The 26,989-nt window shown below is 36.4% G+C and overlaps 1 pseudogene; it reads right to left on the bottom strand.

Annotated features, from left to right (window-relative positions):
- Positions 1-5,274: 5,274 nt before the first annotated feature.
- LOC141415500 (Krueppel-like factor 12) lies at positions 5,275-23,218 on the bottom strand (annotated as a pseudogene).
- Between the last annotated feature and the right edge of the window lie 3,771 nt (positions 23,219-26,989).

Genomic DNA, 26,989 nt, shown 5'->3' with positions numbered 1-26,989 from the left:
TTTTTACAGTACTGGGGCTTGAAACAGGTGTAGTGGACTACAACTTGAGCCACTCTGCCAGTCCATTTTTGTGATGGTTTTTTCAAGATAGGGTCTCACAAACTATTTGATCTACTAGGTTATTCTCAATAGTGCACAAATATAATAAGCTCTCTCCCCCTAGTAAAGTCCCTCCATGATAGCCAGCCATCCTAGCGTGTCTCCACAGCTATTTACAAACTACTACAGAACTGTCTAGACTGTGATTTCTTTCTCTCATCTCCAATCTGAAGAACAGCTTACATCAGTCTGTTGTCATCCCACTCCATTGACATGGTGCTCCTCATTGTCACCAATGAAGTTCTCTCACCTAATCCTAATCCACAATTCTTGGTCCTCATTTTATTCAGCTCCAGAACAGCATTTGGTAACAACTGATAACTCCCTCCTAGAGCCATGATTTCACTTACATTCTCATTAACATTCTTCTACTTCCTTCACTAGCAGATCATTATTACTGGATTACTCAATTGTTTTTAACCTCTCAGTGCTGAACTGCTCAGTCTTTCATGTCTTCCCTTCTCTATTCTTGCTCTTGTCCAAGATGATCCATGACAGTTCATAGCATTAGTACCTCCACTACCCTCATGGATCCCAAATTTATTTTCCTCAAATAGGCCACCTCCTTTTTCTGTGCCCCAGGCTCACTTATCCAACTCCCATTTCATGCTTTGCTTTCAGACGCAGAACAGGTGTAATGGATATGAGAATACCCTTCTTAACCCAACTCTTTCTCATCTTAGTAAAGAGCACCACTGTTTGCTCCATAGGACAGCAGAGAACCTAGAAGGCATCCCTATTTCCACTCATTTTCTTATACACCACTCCTAATGCCAACTTCAGCAGTCTCCTTTCTATTTTCACTCCTGCTCTATATTCCTTATTATATTGTAATGGCTCAATGATTTTTGCAAAGGCAAAAGAGATCAACTCACACTCTTGCTCAAAGTTCACATTCTGGTGGCTTCCATTTTATTTAATACAAAAAACAAAGAACTTGCATGTTAGTCTTTGAGGCTCACCCCTCAGCCCTCATCTCCATCACTTTCCCATTCTTCACTCTCCTCCAGTCCCAAGGAACTTCTTGGTGTTCACTCTTTCTCACACATTTTAAAGGAATCTCAGTGTCTTTTACTCTGAAGTTCTCTTTTCTTGAAATGGCCTTTCTCAGCAATTATTACCAAAGCTGGTTTGGCAGAGAGGTCTTCTTTTATTGTACCTAAAATTGCATCCTCCCATTAACTTTTCATCCTTTTATTAAGTTTTATTTTTCTTCCTAGCACTTACACTATCTAACAAATACTGGCTCTCCTAGTGGAACATAAGGTTCAGGGCAGCAGAAACTGGCCCCTCTTGGAATCCCAGTTCCCAGAATTGTGCTTACCTTATAATTAATGCACTTTACATGCTAGAAGAAAGAATTCTGAACATTCCTACTGCTCTCTTAAGGCAATAATGAACCAAGGTCAATTGTGCCCATAACTTGTTTAGGTTTTCTATGCTTTTCTCTCTCTAAGTATCTATTTCTAAAACAATGAAAATCTCCTGTGAGATATAGCACTAACTTCCTGAGGCTGGTCTGAAATTCCTGGAGTAATGATTATGAGGCCATATAGTTCTTTGAGTATCTTGTTTATAGATATCTCAGCTTCTGTGGTAACAAAACACCCCCTAAATAAGGAAGTCTTCACTTCTCTTCAATTAAGGGGCCAAGTGTTTCTTGACTTTTTGGTATCAAAGAGAAAATGTCTTCCTTAGGAGACTGCTCTAACATCATCCCTCTCACTGCTGTAGTCTAAATAATGTTCATTTTACTCTACCTTTCAAAGCACTGTTCCATCTTCCTTCCTATCTCATACTACATTGAAGGCCCTACAGAGATATATGTAGACTCAGAGTTAGCTAAAAATTTTCCCTTCCTTTAGGTCAATAAATATTCTATACCTGGTTCAATGACCAACCAGGTTCTAGGCACCATCAGAAAGGATTTTCATTTGCTTTAGCTACTCAAGCGTCCCTTCTGGATGTTTCAACCCACCACTCCCCCAAACTCTAACCACTCTCTTGTGAGCACCATAGTCAGAACATTGCTTCGTTCCATGTGCAATGTTGCATGTGCAAATATCATTATCAAATAACATTGTATTTTTTCTATTTGTTATTATAACTACACTCCTATTGGGAAAATTACTGACTGGTCTACATTTTAGTAAACTCTATCTATCCACAGTTAAATGCTATTTAATTATTTCTGTAACTTATTTGTTTTATTTGGTACCCATGAGACAGAAGCAGCATTTGTTTTGTTCAAAACTATATCTATAAAGTCAATAATGAATGTCTGATAGTTATACTCAATAAGAACTTAAATGAACAGATGACTGAACAATACATTAGTTTACATATGGATGTATACATTCACAGTCCTTTGTGTTCTGTAATCTATTGGGTCATCTATTTCTCTATCAAAGACCAGATATGTCATACTAATTTTAAAAGAAACAAGCCATTATAGTCATCTAATAATATGAGTTACACTGTGTCTTTATTATTAGCATTTTGAAAATCAAATTCCAGTATGATAATTTCTTTTGCTCAATCTTACCAGATTTACAAATATTAAATGGGAAGGGAAATAAGGACACCCTTTATCACTCAGCCATTTCATGGCTGGCCATGTGCCTGGCTGCATATGTGCAAAACAAAAACTTGAGGAGTCACTGAAATACCCTTTCCTTTATTCCTTCTGTGAGGTATGCAAGCCTCCTCCAATAGACATTTTCACTATCATCTAAATAATTAGTTGAACAATAAAAAATTATAAAATGTTATAAGGAATATTTGTATACTATGGTGATTAAAAACACTTAATATAACGTAGTAAAAGTAGAAAAACAGGGAAATTTCTAGATAACTTCTCATACTAATCTCTGATCCCTTATAATTTGTTGTGGTAACAACTTTGACAAGTATTTCTATACCAACATTATGGGGTTATCTTTTTTTTTAAAAATCAATAATTTTCCCCCTACAATTGGTGTTTTTTAAGAAATACAGGGAAATTTTGAACATTGTTGCTTTTGATATTTTCTGGGAAAAATAATAATGAACAATAAGTGGAAATATTTGATACATAATCAAAGGTAAACATTTATATTATATTCTTACCCTTCTAGGTAACTTTAAGAGAGATCCTTATGACCCCATGTTATCACTGAAGAAAATAAGGACCAATGAGATTATACAACTTCCCCACATCTCAGCTATAAAAGAGAACCAAGACTGTTACCCGGATATCTTTGATCTCAAATCATATGTCCCTACTGGCCATAGCATAGTCTAGTGAGTTTATGACTAAATAAAATTTTATTTGAAACAACTACTGAGTTAAATATACTGCACGGAACTAACAAATATAATCATATAGAGAACAAATTACACCATGAGTCTTAAAGTTCTTCTGCAATGACATATTTTCTAGAAAATTAAATTTTAGCCATTTAATTATATATTTTATAATTACTAACTAAAAATAGTCTCTCCCATAAAAAACAATGACAAATAAAACACACCTCTTTTGGTTCATTAGTGAGTCAAAATTTTGTAAAGGGCTTTGAGCAACATTAAAATATATGTTATTCAGCTTCATAATGAGAACAATGTTTTTCTTATGTGATATCACAAAATATTAGATTTATTGTGTATACACAAGCACATACATAAAATACTGAACATATATGTGCATATGTTTCACTTACTAGTAACTCCTTATTGTTAAAACACCTAATCACATCTCTGAATGGAGATAGAAAATATCTAATTTGTCCTTCAGTTATGCTATTATCAATCAAATAGATTTGTTCATTTCAATCTGAGGTACTCATAATTTCAGAGGTTTAGGCTGCAGGAAAATCCATGAAAAGCCTCCCTAATCCCTCTTTTGTCTTTACATTTTCACAACACACAGTACTAGTTCCTGGTACATAATTGTCCAATAGGAAGTGGTTGTATTATCAGAGTGAATGTCTACATGTCAGCTTTTCATACTAAAATTCCTAAATCAGAAGATATTAACTTTGTTAAACTAGTAAGGTAAAATTGACTTCAGTGCTATGAAGAAACTCAATGTATATAAAATAATAACTTGCAAACAGGGAAGGCACAAATCATAGTGTAAAACTTTTTCTAAGGTTGAAGTAAAATATAATCCCTCTCTGCTGAATTGTACTTTGTACGAGAACCAAAACATCATGTTTATTAGCATTTTATGAGAAGAGAGTGGTTTGTGTATTTCTCAATCATATTTTAATTATGGGCTTCAGTAGTAACTCAGGGACAAAGAAATGTCTAACATTATTTCAGGTTCTGAAGAAAAAATTACATATATGTGTACTCAATTAGAAAGGAATGTGCCAGTGACTATGGGATTTCACATTTCTGTAGAAGGATGGATTGGTTTTGGGATTCAAAGGCAGGGAAGAAAGAATACAGCATGATGATATTATAATTCCTTCTGTAGAAATGTGATACAAAAACGAACTTAGAAGTAGGAAAACAACTTCATAACTGGCTGCATAACTATCAAATTTAGCTAAATACAAGTACTATTACATATAGTCAAGAGGCAAATATCTTCCTGCCTTATAAACCCTAGAGGGAAATATTAACATTTCATTTAAAATATTTCCATTATGTTAAGTCATCCTGTGATGTAAAATAATAACTTAGTCTTATGGGATAACAGAAACTCAAGTTATGTGGTACTTTTATAGCCATACACATACCTTTAGAACTATTTAAATGGTAAACTTTTTAACAAACCCCCCAAAAGTGAATTATCAGCTTTAAGGCATTGCAACTTCATGGCACATATTATTGTCATCCAAATAAGCTCTACTCTGAACAAAGAAAAAGAAAAGAAATATCCTTTTTTATCTTAAAAAAATTCACAGCAATTAATTTCTGTGAGGGATTTCACTTCATACATAGTTATCCAAACCATAAAACCATATACACCCTTCCTATTTGTGCATTTAGAGGTAGGCCTTATTTTACAAATTCTGACTTGATTAATAAAAATATAGACCAAATACAGCCTAAAAATGCACCCAAATAAACACGATGCTTTCTAAACTGTGCTCAGCATCTATTCAGTTTGTCCACATAGTTCTGCACAAATCTTCCATGAATATATTGTTTACAAACAAATTTAGGTTCCATTCATTGAAAAGATGACTAGTTATCTATACTACTGAAATAAATAAAGGTTTTATGGTTCTTATGGCTTCTCCCATCCTCCAAAAATGGCACAACAGTAGTGTTGTTCGCACTTCCAGGTGACAGTACAGCTGTGCAGCCAACAGGCACTGACTGTACTACAAACATGACTGTGGACTATAAATTCTTGGAACTTGAAGGCAGTACAGGGTGGATAATGTGCAAAAACTGCAGGCCTACCATGCCAGATGCAGTGACAACAAGGGGTCCTGGAGTTTGTACTATGGATGAAGACAATGCTGAAGATACTGAGTTAATAACAGTTGGGGTTAAGACTGGATGACTAGAAGATGATGGAGATGTTGAAGTAGGAGATGGAGAGGATGCAGATGATGTCATGGAGACTGGAGTATATGAAATAGTGGTGTGGGGCATCCTGGTTTTGTTTATTAATAAGTCCACTAACTCAGTTTTTATTTGGAAGTGATCTACAGGTAAGTAGTCCTCTAGTGTCTACCCTTTCACATTATTTAAAATGGGAACAACTTTCATATTAGGGTAGTTGTGTACATTTGGAGCCTGTGGAGAGAAAAATGGAGCACATATTTCTCTTTTTTTATCATAGTTTCTATAGATGCATGATTGATTGCCTGAAAGTTTATTAATTTTTCTCTTTTTGATCTGGGACATAAATTCATTTCCCAGATATTTGAAGACTTATTCTAAGACAGTCCTAGACATTAAAATTGAAAGGACAAAAATACAAAACAGAGTAAGACAAGTCCTCTACCACAAAGCAATTTCATTCCATTGGGAGACACAAAACAATTGTTTAAAATAGACTAAAACCAGTGTTTTATGGGAGAAAAATGAGGACACAGGAATCTGAAAGTTCATAGTAAATTTCACAAAATCTTTTTTAAAGCACACTTTTTGAATACAAAGCAGTATCTACCTAGGGCTCTAGAAACATAATTTATTCAATTAAAAATCATTTTGTCAGTTTGATTCATCACTACATTATGAGTCTCCGTTTCCTGTTGTGAACTAATACCAATTTTCATTGAATACACTCAGCCTTCTTTTCTACATCTGATTTTCTATGATGTAAATGATTCTAACCTTACTCAATGCTATCAAAATCTGGAGAGAGAATATTCCCCAGCAATAATACTGGGAAAACTCACTACAAGGTTTATCCTTTCATGTTTGGTGCAGGAGCTACCAGGACCTATATACTCATTCTAAGCATTAAAAAAGGATAACAAGCCAAACAAAAATCACCAAATCAAACAAAATTCAGCATTCCTTCTAAAACATAAAGGTTTCATGAGAACACTGTATTTTTGTCAAAGAGATAAATAATTTCATTTTCAAAAACATTATATTATCCCTTGAAAGGATCCACATTAAAACTTAAAATTATTCAAGTACCTTTTAAGAAATGTTAGTATAAAATACATTCAATTGTCAACCAAGTTTAGTATAATAATATACTTCATAAAAGACAGTAGGTGTGAAAATGTAAATACAACATGATTTATATCATCACATATAAGTCTGAAAGTCAGTTTTACTCAATATAATTTAGTTAATAAAAAAATACACATAACATTCTAGTGCACATGTTCTTTGAAGTGTTCTGAGGACCACATTTGAGCTTTTCTAATCATGTAAAGTTTTTTTTTTCTGAATAGATATTTTAAAGTGCAGCTTCATCTTTTGGCATTTTGTTGAATGAATATAAGACACAATCCAAAACTTCCACTTGTTAGTTCCCAGAGTACTAGATGTGTTTCTCACAGACAGCCATTACGAACAGCTGAATTTTGTTACAGTCAGCCAGAGGATAAAAACAATCTTTAATGCTGGAGTATATTTTAATCTCCTGTAAGTCTTAAAAGAAAAATATTTCTTGACACCTCTCCCTCTGAAGAAAGCCCTCCAGAGATTCTTAAGAGTAATCAGGGTTGAGGGTCATTTGAATAATATGATGGTTAATGTTACCCAAGAATTATATGTTGACTGTTTCATCTTTAAAGTCTCTAGGAAATTTTGGAGATGTGGTCCTTACATATACATATTATGGTGACAACTATCTATCCATTATTTAAATAAATTATGTTCTATTTCACTTTTGCAACTTTTTGAGAAAAAATTTCATGGCAGTGTTTACAAAAAATTACAAAGTGACTTCCCTAACATTATAAGGTTGTCTGAACCATGAAAAGAATCTTCGTTGTGTAACTTGTTATGTGATACTATAGAGAGAAAATGAGACTTGAACTCCCAAATCTCTAATTTATTACCTAAACCATGCTACTTATTGGCAGTGCCACATTGGTGTCACCACTGCAGTTCTATATCTCAGATTATCAGTCTGTAAATGAGTAACATAAAGTCCAATCTTGTAAAATTGTTGTGGAGATTCACACATTCAGCATTTCTAATTATGAGAGACAAGCAATTCAGCAGAATTCTCCATTTTTAGAACTGAAAATTCCAAACAGAACCCACTCTATTAGTAAAACTATCTTAGGGGTTTGCTGACTCACTGAACACAGCATAAGATATACACTGATTAAGGATCTCACAAGCATAATCACTGCAGAGGAACAAGGTTTGGCAAACAACCGAATAGATGTGTGTTATAGAAACAGCTGAACAAGTCACCTTCAGAGGTTCCTTCTGGTTTTAAAATTTTCCTTTGAAATACAGAAGACAGTTATTTGACAATGTGTTTCCCTATATTTTCAGTTTAATTAATCTGATTCACAGGAAGATCATTTAACAATTGATGGAATGAGTGTACTATAAATGTTTAGTATCATTTCTTTTTTATTTTATTATTTTTCTTTATTCATTTATTCAAATGTACACAGATTGTTTGGGCCATTTTTCTCCACTAACCCCCACTCTGTGCCTTTCCTGTTCAGCCCCATCACTTCCAGGCAGCAACTGTTCTGCTCTCTTCTCTTTTGTTGAAGAGAAGACATAAGCAATAATAAGAAAGCCAGCATTTTTGCTAGTTGAGGTAAGGCTGACTATACAGTGAGAGTCCTAGAATTGTGTCCATGTACATGTGTATTATAACCCAAATTGAAACATTTCTACCTGACCTTTTCACTACCTTCTGGTCACCATCCCATGTTGACCTCTCTCATTTTAAGGTTACAGTATTAGCTCTTCTGCAGTGGAGACATCAAACACTTTCAAGTTTTGGGTTTCCTACCCTTCCCTATTCCTCTTGTATGTGTTCTCCTTTTACCATGTAACCTGAGTCTAATAATTTTACTGCATTTGTTTTAGATCAAAATCTGCATATGAGGGAGAACATATGAGTTTTGACTTTCTGAGGCTGACTAACTTTGCTTAAGATGATGTTCTCCAGTTCCTTCCACTTACTTGCAAGTGATAGTATTTCATTCTTCTTCAAGGGTGAGTAAAATTCCATTGTGTATAAGTACCACATTTTCTTAATCCGTTCTTCAGCAGTGGGGCTGAAGAACAATGTTGCAATGTTGAGGCACATTCCTTCTATTCCTAGTTGCCTTAGCACTTTTATCATGAAGTGATGTTGGAACTTATCAAAGGCTTTTTCTGAATCTATTGAGATGATCAAGTAGTTATTGTCTTTCCTTCTATTAATGTGCTGTGTATTACATTTATATATTTGCATATGTTGAACCACTCCTGCATCCCTGAGATAAAGCCAACTTGGTACTGATGATTTTTCTGATGCGTTGTTGGATTCAGTTTACCATTATTTTAATGAGGATTTTTCCATTGATGTAAGTTAAGGAGATTGGCCTATAGTTCTTCTTTTTGGATGTGTCTTTGGTTTTGGAATGAGTGTGATTCTGGCTTCATAGAATGAGTTAGGCAGTTTTCTTCCCTTTCTATTTCATGGAAGAGTTTAAGGAGAGTTGGTATTAGTTCTTCTTTAAAGGTCTGATAGAATTCAGTAGAGAATACATCAGGTCCTGGACTTTTCTTTTTTTTGGGAGACTCTGTTTTGCTGCTTCAATTTCATTTCAAGTTATAGATATATTTAGGTTGTTAATATGCTCTTGGTTTAATTTTGGATGGTCATACCTATCTAGAAATTTGTCCATTCCTTTAAGATTTTCAAGTTTTTTGGAATATAGGTTCTCAAAGTAGTCTCTGATGATTCCTTGGATATCCATGGTGTTTCTTGTTATTTCGCCATTGCATTTCTGATTTTACTGACTTGGGTTTTTTCTCTCCTACTTTTAGTCAGATTTGTCAGGGGTCTGTCAATCTTGTTTATTTTTTCAAAGAATCAACTTTTTGTTTTATTGATTCCTTGTACAGATTTTTTGTTTGTTTCTATTTCATTTTTTAAAATTTCTATACTTTTGCTTGTTTTGGGATTTGCTTGTTCTTGTTTTTCTAGGAGTTTGAGATGTAGCATTAGGTCATTGATTTGAAGTCTTTCTGACTTTTTAATATATGAACTCTTGGCTATAAACTTTCTTGTCAGGACTGCCTTTGCTGTGTCCCATAGGTTCTGGTAGGTCATGTTTTCATTTTCATTAACTTTGAGGAAGCTTTTAGTTTCCTCTTTTATTTCATCAAAGACCCACAGATCGTTGAGCCCTGTGTCATTCAGCTTCCAATTGCTTGCATATTTTCTGCTGTTGTTTTTCTTGTTGCATTCTACTTTTAATGCATTGTGATCAGATAGAATGCACGAGATTATTTCTATTTTCTTATATTTGCTGAGGCTTGCTTTATATCCTAAATATGGATCAGAAGTTCCATAGACTTCTGAGAAAAATGTATGTTGTACAGATGTTGGATGAAACATTCTGTAGACATCAGAGAGGTCCATTTGATCTATGGTGTGATTCAGTTCTAGAATTTCTTTATTGATTTTTTTTATTTGGATGACTTATCTATTGGTGATGGGGGTATTAAAGTCTCCCACTAACACTTTGTGGGAGTCTATATGTGCTTTTAGGTTCTTCAGAGTTTTTGATGAAATTGGTGCACTGACGTTGGTGCATACAGGTTGATATTTGTTATTTCCATTTGCTGTATTTCTGCTTTTATTTCATCTGATCAATTTAATTTTGAAGTCTACTTTGTCTTAGATAGATATTGCTATTACTGCCTATTTTGGGGGGCCATTGTCTTCATAAATTTTCCAGCCTTTCACGCCAAACCATTGTTTCTTTCTGTCAATGTGATGGGTCTTCTATAAGCAGCAGATTGTTGGATATTCCTTTGTAATCCAGTTTGCAAAATTGTGTCTTTTGATGCGGGGGTTAAGTCCATTGACATTCTATGTTAATATTGGTAGGTATGTGGTGATTCTTCTCATTTAGTTGTTTTTGCTTTTTAAAGGTTTGATTGCATGCTGCTGAATTAATTTTACCTTTTGATTTCTTCTCTTTTCTTCCACATGTGCTGCTGAATTAGCACCCCACCCTCCGGCCACTAACAACATGCATGCACACACACATGCCCTCAGGGGCTGGAACAAACATCACTTGTGTTTATTTCCACAACCTCACTGCACCGGAAAGACTATTTTTAGTTTATACTTTGTCCATAATTTTGTCCCAATACAGATCACTTTTTCTAGAAGTTGATACTCACTCTTAGTTACAGTTGCAAAACAAGAAGGCTGTGGTATCCCTCCATACACACACACACACACACACACACGCACACACACTCACACATGCATGCACATGCACCTCTTCTTCACTAGCCCATCTTCTGTCTACCTCCTGTGGTGTTTGGGGCCGTTTTCACCTCCCCCAGAGCATGGAAGACATGGGGTGCAAGCAAGAGTGAAAAGGCCCAAAGACCGAAATGGGAAGCCAAGGGTTTCCAACCCAGAGCATGTCTGACCAGAATATGTGCAAGCACTGGGAGCCTGGGAGAGGCAAGCAGGTGTGAGAGCAGGCCTCAGGCCTCAGATGTGCTGGTGCATGCCAGAGCAAAAACAAACTAGGAAGTAGTGTGGAAAGAGGAGTGTTCTCAGGACCTGGAATCCCCATGGCGACAGTAGCAAGGAGGGGGCCGTCTGTCCACCCCTGAAGTCCTCCAGGAAGGATGGCAGGGTCAAGTTGGGAACACTGTCTTCTGGAGTCACCAGAGCACTGTATTGGCAGCTAGCTCTGGGCTCTGTCCTTGGTGCAGAAATCCCATCTGCTTTCCTTCCCCACTCTCAAGCTTACCTTTCTCTTCCCCTGTGTGCTGGAAAATAATAAATAGTAGCCAAAGATGTCCTTATGATCAACGTTCCAGACTGTGAGCCTGGAGAAGCCTGGGTGTGAGACTTGGAGAGGTGAGAGTTGATATGAATGAACTTGGTTCCTGCCAGATGGTTCAAGTAAGTGCTTAAGTGTTTAGTTTTTACCTCAACAACAGCCAGGGCGATTTTCAGGTAAATAACAAAAATAACGTTGTTTAGATCTCATTTTCTCAAGCTTCCTGAAATAAAATAAATCAAAATTAAAAGCTCGAGTATCATTTAATTATATTGTGAATAGTGCTTTGAAGTAAGTAGAACAACATCTCTAAACAAATTATGACTGGACTAGGAAGAAATTATTAGATTGAAATTTCATTTAGACTCAGAAGACACTCTGCTTCACTCTGTAATCTGTTATGCCTCATATGATTTGTGTACTTAATTCAGTTTGATGAATTTATTAGTTCTGTTAATAGTGAAAAACTTAAGCAGCACTACAGGCTAATATATTGTGTGTATTATAATTTGTATGTCATTGTGGAAAGGGTGATATCTATAGAAATCTTTTGTTATTGTCAGTATAGGAGAGATAATTATCATGCAAGCCTTGGAGGGTTTCAGACCAAACTGCACAGCCCATGTATCTCACTAGTCCATTAACATATCATCATGGCAATTAGAACACTTCATCTGTGATATGATTTCAAAATTCAAATTATATTCTAATTTAAAGAGGTTGTCTTAATCTTCAAGGATCTTTAGATGGTCTCATTAGTATAAACTGTTGAGCATCTCATAAGTCTAATAAAATTCCATAAGAACATTTTGGTGTGTTTTCTATCAATAAGAGCTGAAATGAAAGTGAAATAAATGGAAAAAATAACAGGAAGATAAATGTTTTCACCTACCCAGTATCCCCAGATTATTATAGCAAGTGAATCACAGAAGAAACTTTTGGATATTGCAAGTTTTAAATTGTGTGTTTATGTGCTTAAATAAAAGCACGAGAATATCGAGGAGAAAACCCACAGGGGGAAATATTCTTCTCTTCCATTAGGTGTGAACTGGTAGACAGAAGAACAAAACACTACTCTCAGTTAGATGTAAAGAAGAAAAGCAAGCATGAGGATTTTTCAAAGCATTAATTGTGAAAACAGTTTGCTGAACTTGAATTAGAGTATCAAATATTTCAGGTGTTTTGGACATCTCCTTCTCCTCTCCTCCTTCATTGAGCTTAATCACTTGCAATAGTTGTATTAATGTGTGTTGTCACCTGGGAGTATTGAGAAATGCATATCATTAATATGAATTAATTTTGATTTTGATGGAAACTGACCACTGATCTCCAAAATGTTAAATACATGTCACCACTTCATATGGTTAATAAGCTAGTATAAAAATTCATGAAATAGAGAGGACACTGTTGAAATAACTGGACAAACTTTGTTTGATTTTGAATTTATTGAGTAAATGTAGCCTTTAAGGGAGAAGACTACCATGAGAATATTTTCCTGAAGATTAATATCCACATGTCCCTTAATTAACCTTAATATAACTGTTTTTTTTCTCTGAGCTATTTTCTCAGTGATATCTCCTACTTCAGATGGAAAAATTCTAATTATCAACTTGAGGTAAATTGATATGTGGTTGAAGACTGTCTCAAAAGTTTCTTTACCTGTATTTCCTTCTCCTTAGAAAACACACATTTTTTTAAAAAGTTGAGTCAAAGTTAGACTTCTTCTTCTCTCAAAGTGACAAATGAATGTCAGTGATTGTGCTGCATTAGAGAGAAAATGCAATCCTTCCTTTATCACCCAGACTTGTACTCTTCTTGCAATCTCTCCTTTCAGGAGTTTCCAAAATACCAACATCCTAATGATAATATAAATAAAACCCATTTCAGTTTTCCCCAAGGTATTGCTGCAAATTACTTCAGCAAGTGTGGAATATGTAAGATTCTCTTGGGGGGAAGAAGGGGGCCAGCCTCCTTCCCTTCCTCCCCACTCCCCTGCTGGCAGGGGCCATCTAAATAACTGGAAAGTTGCCAGTAAACACAAGGTGGTGCATGGGGACCAAATGGCCCCAAATCAGGAGCCTGCTTACTATGACCTCAATATGCCCTTCTTTGCCCAAGCCCAGATCTTCACCCTGCCTTTGCAAACCTATAGACCTACTGGAGGAAACAGAAAATGGAGAGCTGGTTTTTAAAAAGTGAACGATAAGAAATTATCATCTGTGTGATTACATGAAGACTGTCTTTCTTCTTCCTAAGACATTTTGTTTTACAATAGCTTCTGTCCCATCTGCCTGCAGATGCACACAGATGTGAACCTTCTCCCTCCCAGGGACTGAGGAGGAATATACCAAGCTTTTTTGGCAGCATGTTCCCCACAGCAGATGCTGCCCACCCTGAAATCAATCCATGCCCCAAGCCATCCCATGTGGAGAAATCACTGTCTCCTCCTTAGTTCTGGGTCCTAATTGACTATTACAATTATATCCAGTCCATTCATATTTTATGATACTTAATGTGTTTTATTAAAATTTAATCTATTAAAAGCAGTGTGATTTCTTTGGATTTCAAACAGAATTGAATTGGACTACAAGAAAGATTTCTCAAAAGGCAGATCTGGCCCTATTCCTGCACCAATTCCCTCTTGATTTAGACAGGGATTAGGGGAGAAGAGAGGGAGAGGATGGATTCCCTTATTCCATTTTCTGTGTTGTAGGGAATTAAAGGAGATCAGTTCATCTGTTTCAGATTCTGAGTAGAAGATGAATGCCTAGAGCTTTCACCTAGGACTCTGTGGCTGGAGGTGGTAGGGTAAGAATTAAACTCCTCCAAGGAATTTGACCTTGAGATGAAAAAAATGAGAAGAGGAAAGGAATTATCCCTGAAAACAGACTTCAGGGGACACCCAGGACCTGGCTGAGAACTCGGGAACTAGCACACTATTGACCTGATGGGTTGAGATAGGGTTCTGTGATTTTGCTGAAGTATCTTTCTTCTTCTGAATAGGTACACCACTACCCACCACTTTTGCTCTCCACTGGCTCTCTGTGAGCCCCAAGTCCCCCTCATTTAGAATTTTAAGGAGCCCCTTCTTTGCCCAAAGATGCCAGACACCCATGCCAGCCTCTCCTCTATGCTTTCCCAGCTAACTCTCACTTCCAACATTCCAATGAAAGGACTCAGAAGAGTGTATACAGAGATCTCCACAACCAGCATTTCCCAGGTCTTTCTTGATGGAAATTCGAGTTCATAGGCTCCCACTTTCTCATGGAGTCCTGGCATGGACAAAATGTAGTGGCTACCAACACTGTAGAGAGAATGTTCTGGAGGATGGGAGAGACTCAGACTGGGCCCTGGTTTGAGGTTGGCCAAACAGGCCTCCTAGAACCCTGTCTAGGTTATCTGGGATAAAGGATGGCTTCCTTGCAAGGGAAGTGAAATGAAGGGAGGCAGGGTAGGAAGGAAAACATGTTCTCTCTGTTCTAGGTGGAGAAGAAGGTCAAGGCTCAGGTTCAAAGAAAGCAGACTGTGAGGCGGGGAACACAGAAGCTGGCAAGCCCGAGCCAGCTGAGGCCCTTAGATGCCATCATAGTTCAGCCTGGTGGTTTGCTGAGGCTAAGTGGAGCCCAGATCTCACAGGCAAAGAAAGCCAATTGGACCCATTAAGGACAAAAACCATTTGGAGCAAAAGCAACAGGCACCAAGAAACTAAATTTGCCCAGGGGGAAGGACTCAAGTTCTCTGTTCCCAAATCTAAACTCTCCAGAGAGCAGGGATGAGAATCCACACATTAATGGAGACAGAAGTGCCACCATGGACACATACATACACACTTGCCAACACTCACACACACTCATTCAGATGTGCCCATATGCTTTTCCCCTCCTGTTTTCATTCCCATTTAGGGGAGGGAGACAGACCTCATCCTTCTGCCCACCAGTAGGCTCACTTGTGTTTACTTGGCCAGAGAAAACTGTTCTTTTCTTGTGGCACTGAACTTCCTTGGTCAGTATATTTACCTCTTCATAAAGTTAAGCCCAGTCATGAAATCAAATGTAAAAGCACTGGAACAATCAGTGAAGACATCTGCAATCCATGGCACCTTCAGCTTCCTGGACCTTAAAAAATGCAACAAATCAAAACCTAATTACTTGAAAGAAATCCAGAAATCCCTCTGCAGAATTAGTCCAGTCATTTTTAGTAGCTTTTGTGTTTGGGTGCAGTGTTTGTGAAGTCTATACCTTTGGCCATGCTCTGGCTTCCTTAAGACTCAGGAAGCTTCACTGATGCTTGTTGCCCTTCACCTTGCCTTGGGGATTTAGTCCTGGACTAGCCTCTTACCTCCTGCCACTTATCATGGCAAGTAACATTTCTCTTCACTCAAGGAGAAGGACTCAAGTGGTGTGTGTAGTTAAACTTTTAGAAATCACATCCACTCTCTCTTCTTTGTCTTGCAGTTCACCAGGGCTCTATTTGATTTTGTGCAAGTTGCTTAATATTCCATCTGAAACCAGGCCTCCCAGTAAACACAAGCACAGATTGTTTGAAAGAAGGGAAGACTGTCATTTTGCTGGTGATGGAAAATTTGATTAAGTGATGACTTTTTTCTTCTCTCTAGGGAAGGTTTTCTTCTTTCTTTTATTCTTTTTCCCCCTTTTGACTGTCATTGTCTTCCTAATAACTAGGTATTAAGTTCTTGTTCTGACTAAATTTCTGACTTTTCAAGGACAAAATGCTAATAGGTTGACTGCAAAGATTACAAATACTTCTTAGCTACATAAGTAAGAATTGAGTGCATCAAACATGCTGAATTCTTTGTGAGCATTCTCTCTCTCTCTCTCTCTCTCTCTCTCTCTGTTTCAACTGCAGCAAAAGGATATTACAACAGTGCAACAAACTCACCTTTAAACTTTTGTTGTTTTTCAAATATTACATATGGTCCAAAATTTGCCTGTAAATCTCATATATGCAAAATTGTGTGAACCAAACACAGAAATTATAACATTTGTACCGCAAAATGTGTTAATGTGTCCCTCTGCCTTTCTGTCTGTGATATGTATATACATTTCCCCAAAATATATTTAAATAACATATGCTTTGGTGGATGCTCTAGCTTTGTACTTTTACTAGTATTTCATGATAAGAACATGAGATGACAATTCACCCTAGAACATGGGAAGAATTCTGTACTTTGAAAACAGTAAGAACTGTTTGTTCTCAAAGAACAAACAGTGTGTAGTTTGTGATATATGTGCCTACTGCACCCCTTCATTGGCTTTCAAGACCGGAGTTGGTATTATCAATATTATGCTCATCTCATGTATCTCTAGTATCATATTTCATTGGTCCTCCTGGCTACCACTTAATACTTAGGCTAGAATTTACAAGCAATCATTTCATAGTGACTCTGCCAGATGCCTTGATCTTTTTGCCCTTACCGTCCACATCAAGCTACCCATTTTCTTCACTTATGTCCATTGACTGCTGATTTCACCAGAAAGAGTAAAGAACATGAGCTAATTTCTCTTTAAATTGTAACTTACTATATATTTATATCATGCATCTGTAATAAATACAATAGCTTCACTTTCAACACCCTCTGCATTCTCCTGGTTTGGCTTTCCATAGAGCAGTCTGTGAAACTAAGAATTATATCTCCCAGTCTACAGCTCAGATGCTGGCTGTGACCAAAAGACAGAAGTGTTGGTTATTGATGCTGAGCAGGTGTGAATCTGTGGAGTGGCATTTCTCTAGGCCAACAGTTGTGTATGCTGAAATGGTATACTCCTGAAGTCTGTGATTTTCCTGGTATCTCCCTTTCTCCACTCCTTCCTGATTGTGTATAGCTCACAGCTTTCTTGGCAAGCTAATACTGCAGTGTGGTCCTGGGAGTCATTCCCAGAATTTCAACTTTACCAAAGATTTAAAGTATCCACCAGTATTCAGTCTCTTTCCTATAATGTCTTCCTCCAATGTCTCTCTTCTTTCAACATCTTATTTTGGAAATGACAGTTGCACATACTGTTTTCTTTTTCTTATCACCCATCAATTCTTAACTTCTGCAAAGGTTATTTCAGTCCTTAAATTTCTGCTAATGGTGCTTCTTCTTTGGAGACCAGTGACCTTCTAGTTTACAAGTTTTGCAGTACTTTTTTCAAAGGTACAGGCCTTAAACTTGGAATTTTGTATTTACACTACCAGTTCTCAACTCCATTTCTCATGTTGTCTGAACGTTATGAAAAATTGCATATTCCTTCCCCAGGCTATTGAATGGATTAAGGAACCTTTTGAACCCAAAGGGTTTAGCATATTTCCTTATGTATAATAAGCCCTTTTTAAACATTAGCTAATAATACAATAATATCAACAATAACCTCTGCAGACTGTGAGAACTGGAAATTCTCTCATTCTCTCATTCTTCAAATTGATTAGCATAAATCTCAGCATAGGTAGATGGATAGATAAACAGATAGATACATATCTATATCCATCTATGAATCAGATAGATGATACATCTATATCTCTCTATTTAGCAAAAATAGATAGATACATAGATAGATAGATGGTATGATGTATTTAGCACATTAGAGTATTATGTTAGTGTGTGCTACTATAACAAAATACCTGAGATTGGGTAACATTTAAAGACCAGACATTTATTTCCCACAGTTCTTGGGGCTGGAAGTACATGATCAAGATGCACATGAGGGCCTATTTTATTTCTTTTAAGATGGAGCCTTGTTGCTGATCCCTGTCCTCACATGGCAGAAGAGCAGAAGTGAACCCACTTCCTCCAGCCCCTCTATAAGGATTTAAATCACATCATGAGGGCTCTGTCTTCATTACTTAATCAACTCAATCATCTTAAGCTTTTAAGCTCTTCACCTCTTAATATTGCTACATTAGTTAATAAAGTTCAATGCATGGACTTTTGAGGGGAGAAACCATCATTCGAACCATGGCAAGTACTACTGATTAGTAGGAAGGAAACTGGGAATTATATTCATTGACATAATATAGGCTTCAAAAGATTTCATTGTGTCTTGTGAACACTACTTACAGTATCACTGAGATAAAGGAGAAAGATGTTTATAATAGTTAAAATTGAGACAGTCTAAATGTCTAAAATTATATATGTAGGTGAATAAACTGTAGCACAACTATACTATTACAAAGCCACCATAATTACATTTTCAGAGGATATTTAATGGTATGGGAAAATTATTTAAGGTGAGGCAAATATGATACAAAACAATAATTATTTTTGTTCAAAGTAAGTGCAAAGATAGAAAGTAGCAAAAAAATTTTTTCTATTAGCATGTTGCACTGTGGTTTGAATTTTCCAAATTGTTGACAATGAGCACTTACTCCTCTTAGTACCAGACTTATAAACAGGTTGAGATACAGAGTTTTAGGCTGTACACTTTCCATGTAAGATTCTTTGCACCTCTCATTTACAGTGTTAAACCAAGTAATCCATCAGCTGAACTCACCATCACTAGATATCCTGAATGTATAGATTAGAGATTACATTTAATTGACATCAGAAAATACTTTCCATCTAAGTTTTATAGTACATCTCTGAAGTATGGAAAGCTCATAGGCTTATATAAAGGAGCCAGTCTTGATTGTCACACACCTAGTTAAGTATCCCACAAATGACCCTTTACAGATGGGCTAAGTCATCTTCAACTGCAGTTCATATGGCCCCTCTTTGCCTCGTGCAGGACCAAGATGCTTCCAAAGAACAAGAGACATGAGAAGAAATGGAATATTATCAGTTTTCTTTTTTTCACCCTTTATAATTTTTTATTTTTGTAGTGTTGGGGCTTGAACTCAGGGCCTACACCTTGAGACACTCCACCAGCCCTTTTGTTGTGATGGGCTTTTTCAAGATAGGGTCTCACAAACTATTTGCCTTGGCTGGCTTTAAACCATGATCCTCCAAATTTCTGCCTCCTGAGTAGCTAGGATTACAGGCATGAGCCACCAACACCTGGCTCCCTTTATAATTTTTTATTGCAGAAAAGATGTACATTTGGTTAAAAGTAGACTTAGAAAGTTAAAATAGGATCTCTCTTCTCATAAGCAAGATTCTTCTACCTTGGACTGCCTAGATAATATATACTTGGAGAATGTTTGCACACTAGTTTTTAATTTACAAACCAATAAACAACAAAGATTGGACTTATGCATAAGATGGTACAGTAATTTCAATCTTTGACCACCCCATTAGCTGCAGACACATGGAAAAGTAAAATAAAATATGAGAAAAAAAGCCCATAGCAGCATAAGAAAGGAAGATTACTGGTTCCACCTTACCCCACATACCAGAGACAAGGAGATAACATAGACAGTATTTTCATTTTTAAGCAAAACACTCAAGATTTTATGCCCATGATTATGTGGGAAAACAGTTTCTGGATGGGTGATTAGAAACAAGGATTCAGTTGCACATATATCACATCACTTCTCAAGACAAAGATTTAGGTATGAATTAATGTCAATATGTAAACTTATACTCTTCCATCAATCAAAGAACACATGGACAGTGGACCAAACATCTAAGGTTGGTTGGTTTTAATCTAAGGCAAGAGTTATATGAACCATATATTTCTCTTTAACATCTCATAGTGTCGTTTATTTAATAATTAACTACAAATTACTAATTTAAATTCAAATATTTCTCAATTGAAACTCATCATGGAGGACCCTAAAAAACTAGAAAGTTCTTCTTACTCTTCTAAAACCAAATGGTCACATAGACTCTTCAGGGAAAAATGCAGTAAAATTAATTTCATTATGAAATTAATTTGCAACTGAATTTGTTGAATCAACACAAATTATTTTCTCAGATTACCAACCTGATTTTCCAAATTACTTTTTCTCTATGATTTCCCTGAAAAATATGCTTTATATTGATTTTTGGGTAAAGAGACTATTCAATGTTAAACCAAATATGCTAAATTAAGGTAAAGTCTAATATTAGATGATTATAATTGAAATTTCATTTCACTGCCAATGAAATTGGCACACAAATGATTGGTGAAGTTAGATGGGACATTTAAACATAAAGATTAGTGACTGTTTTCATCCTAGGACTTCAGAAGATAAGAAGCTGGCTGGGAGATCCCATAGAAGTAGTTTGTGAAATAATGTGACTATTTCTAACAGTGTATAATTGTATAAAATATCCCATTGAGTAGCCCATTGCTTCTGCTAAATCAACTAAAACAAAAAATGCATATTTACATAATGAAAATTCTGAAGACATTGGGAAACTGTGGAAGCAATGAACTTTGGAAGAACAAAAATTGTAGGTAATAAGTAGCCTTTCCTAGTTGAAGATTAAAAGCTCTTTTGTTCTTCCCTTGGGCAGCATTTGTTCTTTCAGGGACTGAGTTGCAAAGCACACATGGTGCAGGTAAAGGGGCTTCACTGCAAAAGGGAAGTCAGAAGAACTTCCATGGCTGCCTGTATTAGCATGACATACTGAAACAAAAGAATACCAAATCTATGGTGTGTTTTCTACATAACATATTTTCTGGTTTCTGGGACAACAAGAAAGGCAGGGTAGGTGGGCCATGAAAGAAGAATGAAATTCTCTACTATCATCTAAACCTCAGGGATCAAAGGAAGGCCAAAGAGCTGAGTTCAACTTCTCTGAAAGGTAGAGTTGTGAGTGCTAAGGAGAGAGAAACCTGCTAGGATCTCAATCAAAACCCTGCCTATGGGACCATCTATGAGATATGGGGGTCACTAGCAAATATTGCATGGAGCTTTATCTACATAATCAATCAGATTAAGAAATCTACCATTTGATCCAGCAATTCCACTCTTGGGGATATACCCAAAAGACTGTTACTCCAGAGGCACCTGCACATCCATGTTTATTGCGGCACTATTCACAATAGCCAAGTTATGGAAACAGCCAAGATGCCCCACCACAGACGAATGGATTAAGAAAATGTTGTATCTATACACAATGGAATTTTATGCAGCCATGAAGAAGAACGAAATGTTATCATTCGCTAGTAAATGGATGGAACTGGAGAACATCATTCTGAGTGAGGTTAGCCTGGCTCAAAAGACCAAAAATCGTATGTTCTCCCTCATATGTGGACATTAGATCAAGGGCAAACACAACAAGGGGATTGGACTATGAGCACATGATAAAAGTGAGAGCACACAAGGGAGGGGTGAGGATAGGTAAGACACCTAAAAAACTAGCTAGCATTTGTTGCCCTTAATGCAAAGAAACTAAAGCAGATACCTTAAAGCAACTGAGGCCAATAGGAAAAGGGGACCAGGAACTAGAGAAAAGGTTAGATCAAAAAGAATTAACCTAGAAGGTAACACCCACGCACAGGAAATCAATGTGAGTCAATGCCCTGTATAGCTATCCTTATCTCAACCAGCAAAAACCCTTGTTCCTTTCTATTATTGCTTATACTCTCTCTACAACAAAATTAGAGATAAGGACAAAATAGTTTCTGCTGGGTATTGAGGGGGGGAGCGGGAGGGGGTGGAGTGGGTGGTAAGGGAGGGGGTGGGGGCAGGGGGGAGAAATGAACCAAGCCTTGTATGCACATATGAATAATAAAAGAAAAATGAAAAAAAAATGTACTTACTATAAAATCCATAGATTTATGTGAGAAACAGTGATTTATTGATGATGACTAAGAATGATGGATAGAGAAGAGGTCTGTATCTTCTTATCTATTATGTGTGTGTGGTAAATATTGTTTCTTCACAGTATGCAGACATCACCTTTTACTGTTCGTGTCCAGGAGCCATCTCTTCATGCTCTTTATTGTTAAATATACAGTTCTGGACTGGTTTACCTTTCTCATTGTAAGGAAAATGTAGCTCCTTGAATCTGATCATGCTGAAGCAGTGTAGATGCTCCTATTACTGCAGTTTATTTAATGCAATGTTTGTTTAATGTATATTGCATCATTGTTCATGATGCCACATGATCCATCCTGCTGCCATGAATACTGGTTTCCATTGACCTGTCAGTGTTGTTATGCTTTGTTGATGATGACATACAAAGCAAGTTTTACCCACAATCTGTAGAAAAATGTGAATTCCAATATTTTCTGCTAATATTAACTTTACTGCTTAAACTTTTGTAGAACAGGTGTAGAACAAATATTCTGTCTCCATTTTCCCTTGAACTTTATGAGATAAGTGTCTTTTTGGATTGTGATCTTTTTCAACACTGTTCATACCTCTGCCTTCCATACCCCACCACTGGCAGGGAGGATAAGTGATGCCCAAATTGGCAGAAAAAAAGAATGGTCTCACCTCACTCAAGTATACATATTATTCTTTCACCACAGCATAAAAGCAGTCCAGCAGGACACGACATCACCACATCTGTCTGTCTAGGAACAGAAGCAAGAGAAGAGCTCATTGCCATGGTGAAGCCAGGTCTCAAAAACTCTCAGAGGACAAATGCATGGCCATCTAAGATACCTGGCATGTGCTACAATCTGCAAAGAGGATGGGGTAATCACCAATAGTGTCAGAGCTGGAGGCAAATTGGAAAAGATTAGTCCCCCATCGCTTCCTGCCACAGTTCCCTTGAGTGCAGTAGACTTGAGGTAACACTGGTCATAAGGAAGATCAGCAAAAGTCAGTGCACATGTGCAGACACTTGGCTTAAGTCCAAAGGTTGGCAGTGGGCCACTCATCATCCATAACAGGAGCCTCATGTTGTGTCTAATGCAGTGAGAATAACCCAAAATCACAGTGATAGCAGAATTCTGGGGACCTTATCTTGTTATATTTGGTGAAAGAAATTCTACAGTGATCAGCAGTAGTGATCCAATTGTCAGGTGGCCCTCATACAACAAGGGTCTGGCCAAGAACCAACAATGACCCCTTAACCTCAAATCATGGCTCTCTCTGTGGTATCTGGTTGAACCTGTGTATAAGTGTAGAGGTTCTAAAAACAAGCTGAGGCAAAGGAAAAGTATCAGGATCCATCGTAATATATCTGGAAGATTCTGCATAGAAGTACTTGGTGAACCACTGTGCTCCTGGTGTTCATGTGGCCTCTTCACCTTTTTCACCAGCCTATGGTACATATGAAGTATAATTTCTATATTGATTACTCAAGCACCAACTCACCCCGGGTTGTGTGTGACCTTGTGAAAGAGAGTGTCTGTGTTTGTGGAGGGAAATAATAGACACAGCTGTGTTGAGTGCTCAGAACTCTGGGGCCAGTCACCCTAGGAAGAGGGCACTTCATTCTCTTTCATCCCTTGGTAATCTGAAACCATAATGAACCCTGCATTGCTGTGGTTCTGATAAGAGATCTGGTAGTGCCATCTTGTTCGCTTTTGAGGTAGCTAGGATCTGTTGGGGAAAAGTTTATAATTGCTGACCTTTGCCCAGCTTAGGAGGGGTTTTGCCTCCTTGGATGCCAGTTTACATTCCAAAAGGCATGATTCATGTAGTTCAGGGTGTCCTGTAAGGAACTAGATTTTAGGCATATGATAGGTGACCATAGGGTATGTATTAGGGGCTTACAAACTTTAGCATGGGAATAGTATCTTCTTTGGTGGTTATTAAAATTTCTTTAGGAATAAATAGAGGAAAAGATTAGATAGTAATGTAAACATGATATGCGCTATCTAATTGGAAAAAAAAGATTAAGGCTTAGTTATACTTATTGAATTCTGCCTCAATAAAAAATACCTTTACCATCAATCTAAACACAGAATTCAAGAAATTAGTTACATCTGGGAAGGAGGTATGGATTAGGACAGATGAGATTACCAGCATGCAATTTAATGTTAAGGGTCTAGTTCTATGTAGTCAACATGTGGTCCCTAGACCAGCAGAATTGGCATCACTGGGAAATTTATTAGAAAAGAAAATTCTTCAACTCAAACCCATCATTATTGAATCAAAGATGAGGCCCATCAGTCTGAGTTTTAAAAGCTTTCCAGATGATTCTGATGAATTCTAAAATTTAAAACTATTGATCTAGTTTTTGAATTGACATGTATGTTTACATGCATTGATCTTATAATTAAAAATAAAATCAAATTAAATGAACAAGTGAAAGGATCCTGCATGGTACAATGGGGACTGGGTGTCAAGGTCCAAAGATTATGTTTTTACCCGATTTTATGCAGTTGAAGTTTATTGTAGAGAAAACAAAATCTCAGCAACCCATTGATCTTGATATGTCAACACCCACTTCTAAGCCAACACAAAAGTAGAGATTCATAGCAGATATCTTATCAACATGAAAACAAGAGGCCTGGGATACAAGAATTGAATGCTAATTAGGAAATCGAGACAAAGGATAGTTCTGAAATTCAGAGAGAAAGCCACTCTCTCCTTTTCATTTAATTAATTCTGTTCACTATTTCCCCTGCCACCTCTAAGGCTTTCCTTCCATTTTTATTTAGAGGAAAATTTGAGGAGTGTGGGTAGTAAATCATATTTAAAAGTCTGATAGAATTTAGCAGTGAAACGATCATAGCCTCACTTTTCTTTTTTGGGAAATAATTTATTGCTGCTTCAATTTCATTGTATGCTATAGCTAGATCTGTTAAGGTTATTAATATACTTTTGGTTCAGTTTTGTATGATCATATGTATCTAGAAATTTGTCCATTTCTTCCAGAATTTTCAATTTATTTGAATACAGGTTTTCAAATTGGTTCCTGATAATTCCCTGGATTTCTTTGGTGTTAGTTTTTATCTTCTGCTTTTTCATTTCTAATTTTTTTATAGAAAGAAGAAATTTTTTTTTAATTTGTATCTTTTCCCTCTTCTTTTTAGTCAGATTTTCTGGGGCTTTTAAATCTTATTTATCTTTTCAAAGAACCAGATTTTTGTTTCATTGATTCTATGGATTTTTTGTCTTAATTTTGTTGATTTTGGCCCTTGTTTTTGTTATTTATCTCCTTCTGATCATTTTGGGTTAAACTTGTTCATGATATTGCAGAAGTTCAAGATTTAGCATGAGGTAATTTATTTGAGATATTTCTGTGTTTTTAACATATGTTCTCATGGCTTAGGACTACCTTGCTGTGTCTTTTAGGTTCTGATAGGGTGTTCTTTGATTCTCATTGAGTTTTAGGAACTTTTTAATTTCTTCACTTATTTTTCAATGGCACACTCAGCATGGACCAATATGTTGTTCAGCCTCTAGTTATTTGAGTATTTTCTGCTGTTTCTTTTGTTGTTGAGTTTTAATATTATTTCATTATGGTTATTCATTATGGATGGGGTTATTTAAATTTTTTAGTATTTGTTAAGAATTGCTTTGTGAGCTAAAATATGATCTATTTTTGAGAATATTCCAGCAGCTGCTGAGAAGAATGTATATTAGGCTGTTCTAGAATGGAATACTCTGTAAATATCTGTCAGGTCCATTAGATCTGGGTTGTCATTCAATTCTACAATTTCTTTGTTGGTTTCTTTTCTCTGGATGATCTATGTATAGGTGATAGAGGAGTATTAAATGTTTCAGCAGCACTATATTGGGGTCTGTGTCTTTATGTCCAGGAGTGTATTTTTAATGAAGTTGTTGCACTAGTTTTTAGTACATGTAAGTAAATAATTACTATTTTCTCGATTGTATTGCTTCTTTTATTGCTATGAAGTAATATTCTTTGTCTCTTCTGACTAATTTATGTTTGAAGACTCCTTTATTTGGTATAAATATTGCTGCTCTTGCCTGTTTTCAGGGATTATTAACTTGATAAATCTTCTTCTATGCTATCACCTTAAGACACTGTTTCTGTCATTAAGGTGGGATTCGTGTAAACAACACATTATTGGGTCTTCCTTTTAAGTAAATTTTCCCATCACTGCCTTTTGATGGCAGAATTTAATCCATTAACATTCAGTGTTAATATTGTGAGATATGTGGTGATTCCTACCATTTGATTGTTTTGTTGTGTAAAGGTATTTTTGTGTGTAATTAATTCTATGCTACTCTATGACAACTTTCTGGTCTTCTCTTGAGGATTGACAAGGAATACTTTCATGCCTATGATTGTTTTCATCTTCTCTGTTTAGCACTCCTTTTAGGATATTCTGTAGTGGTGGTTTAGTTATCACATATTTTTTAGCTTCTGTTCATTGTGGAAGAATTTTAATCCTCATTCAATTTTGAATGATAGCTTTTTGGGCACAGTATCCTAGGGCTGAAATGGTTTTCTTTCCTTGTCCAAAATACATCACTCCATGGTCTTCTTGCTTTTAAGGTTTCTTAATAGATGCCTTTGTGAGATCATTCCTCAAATTCTGACATGGTCTAGTCACCTTCATGTGCAATCTAATAATTCATATAACACCTTAATAAGTAAATTTCTTCAGTTTTTGCCTATGAGGATGCTGACTAGAGTTTAATCATGTCATTTTCGTGTGAAAATTTGGAATATTTTATTTAGATATAGGAATTATACTTTCATTATTAGTCATACAGCTGTAGGTTTTTGGTTTATGACTTCTTACTTT

This window comes from Castor canadensis, chromosome 13 (genome assembly GCF_047511655.1).
Source record: "Castor canadensis chromosome 13, mCasCan1.hap1v2, whole genome shotgun sequence".
In the NCBI taxonomy this organism is placed as follows: Eukaryota; Metazoa; Chordata; class Mammalia; order Rodentia; family Castoridae; genus Castor; species Castor canadensis.
The sequence above is the reverse complement of the archived record's forward strand: the minus strand, read 5'-3'. Positions and strand labels throughout refer to the sequence as shown.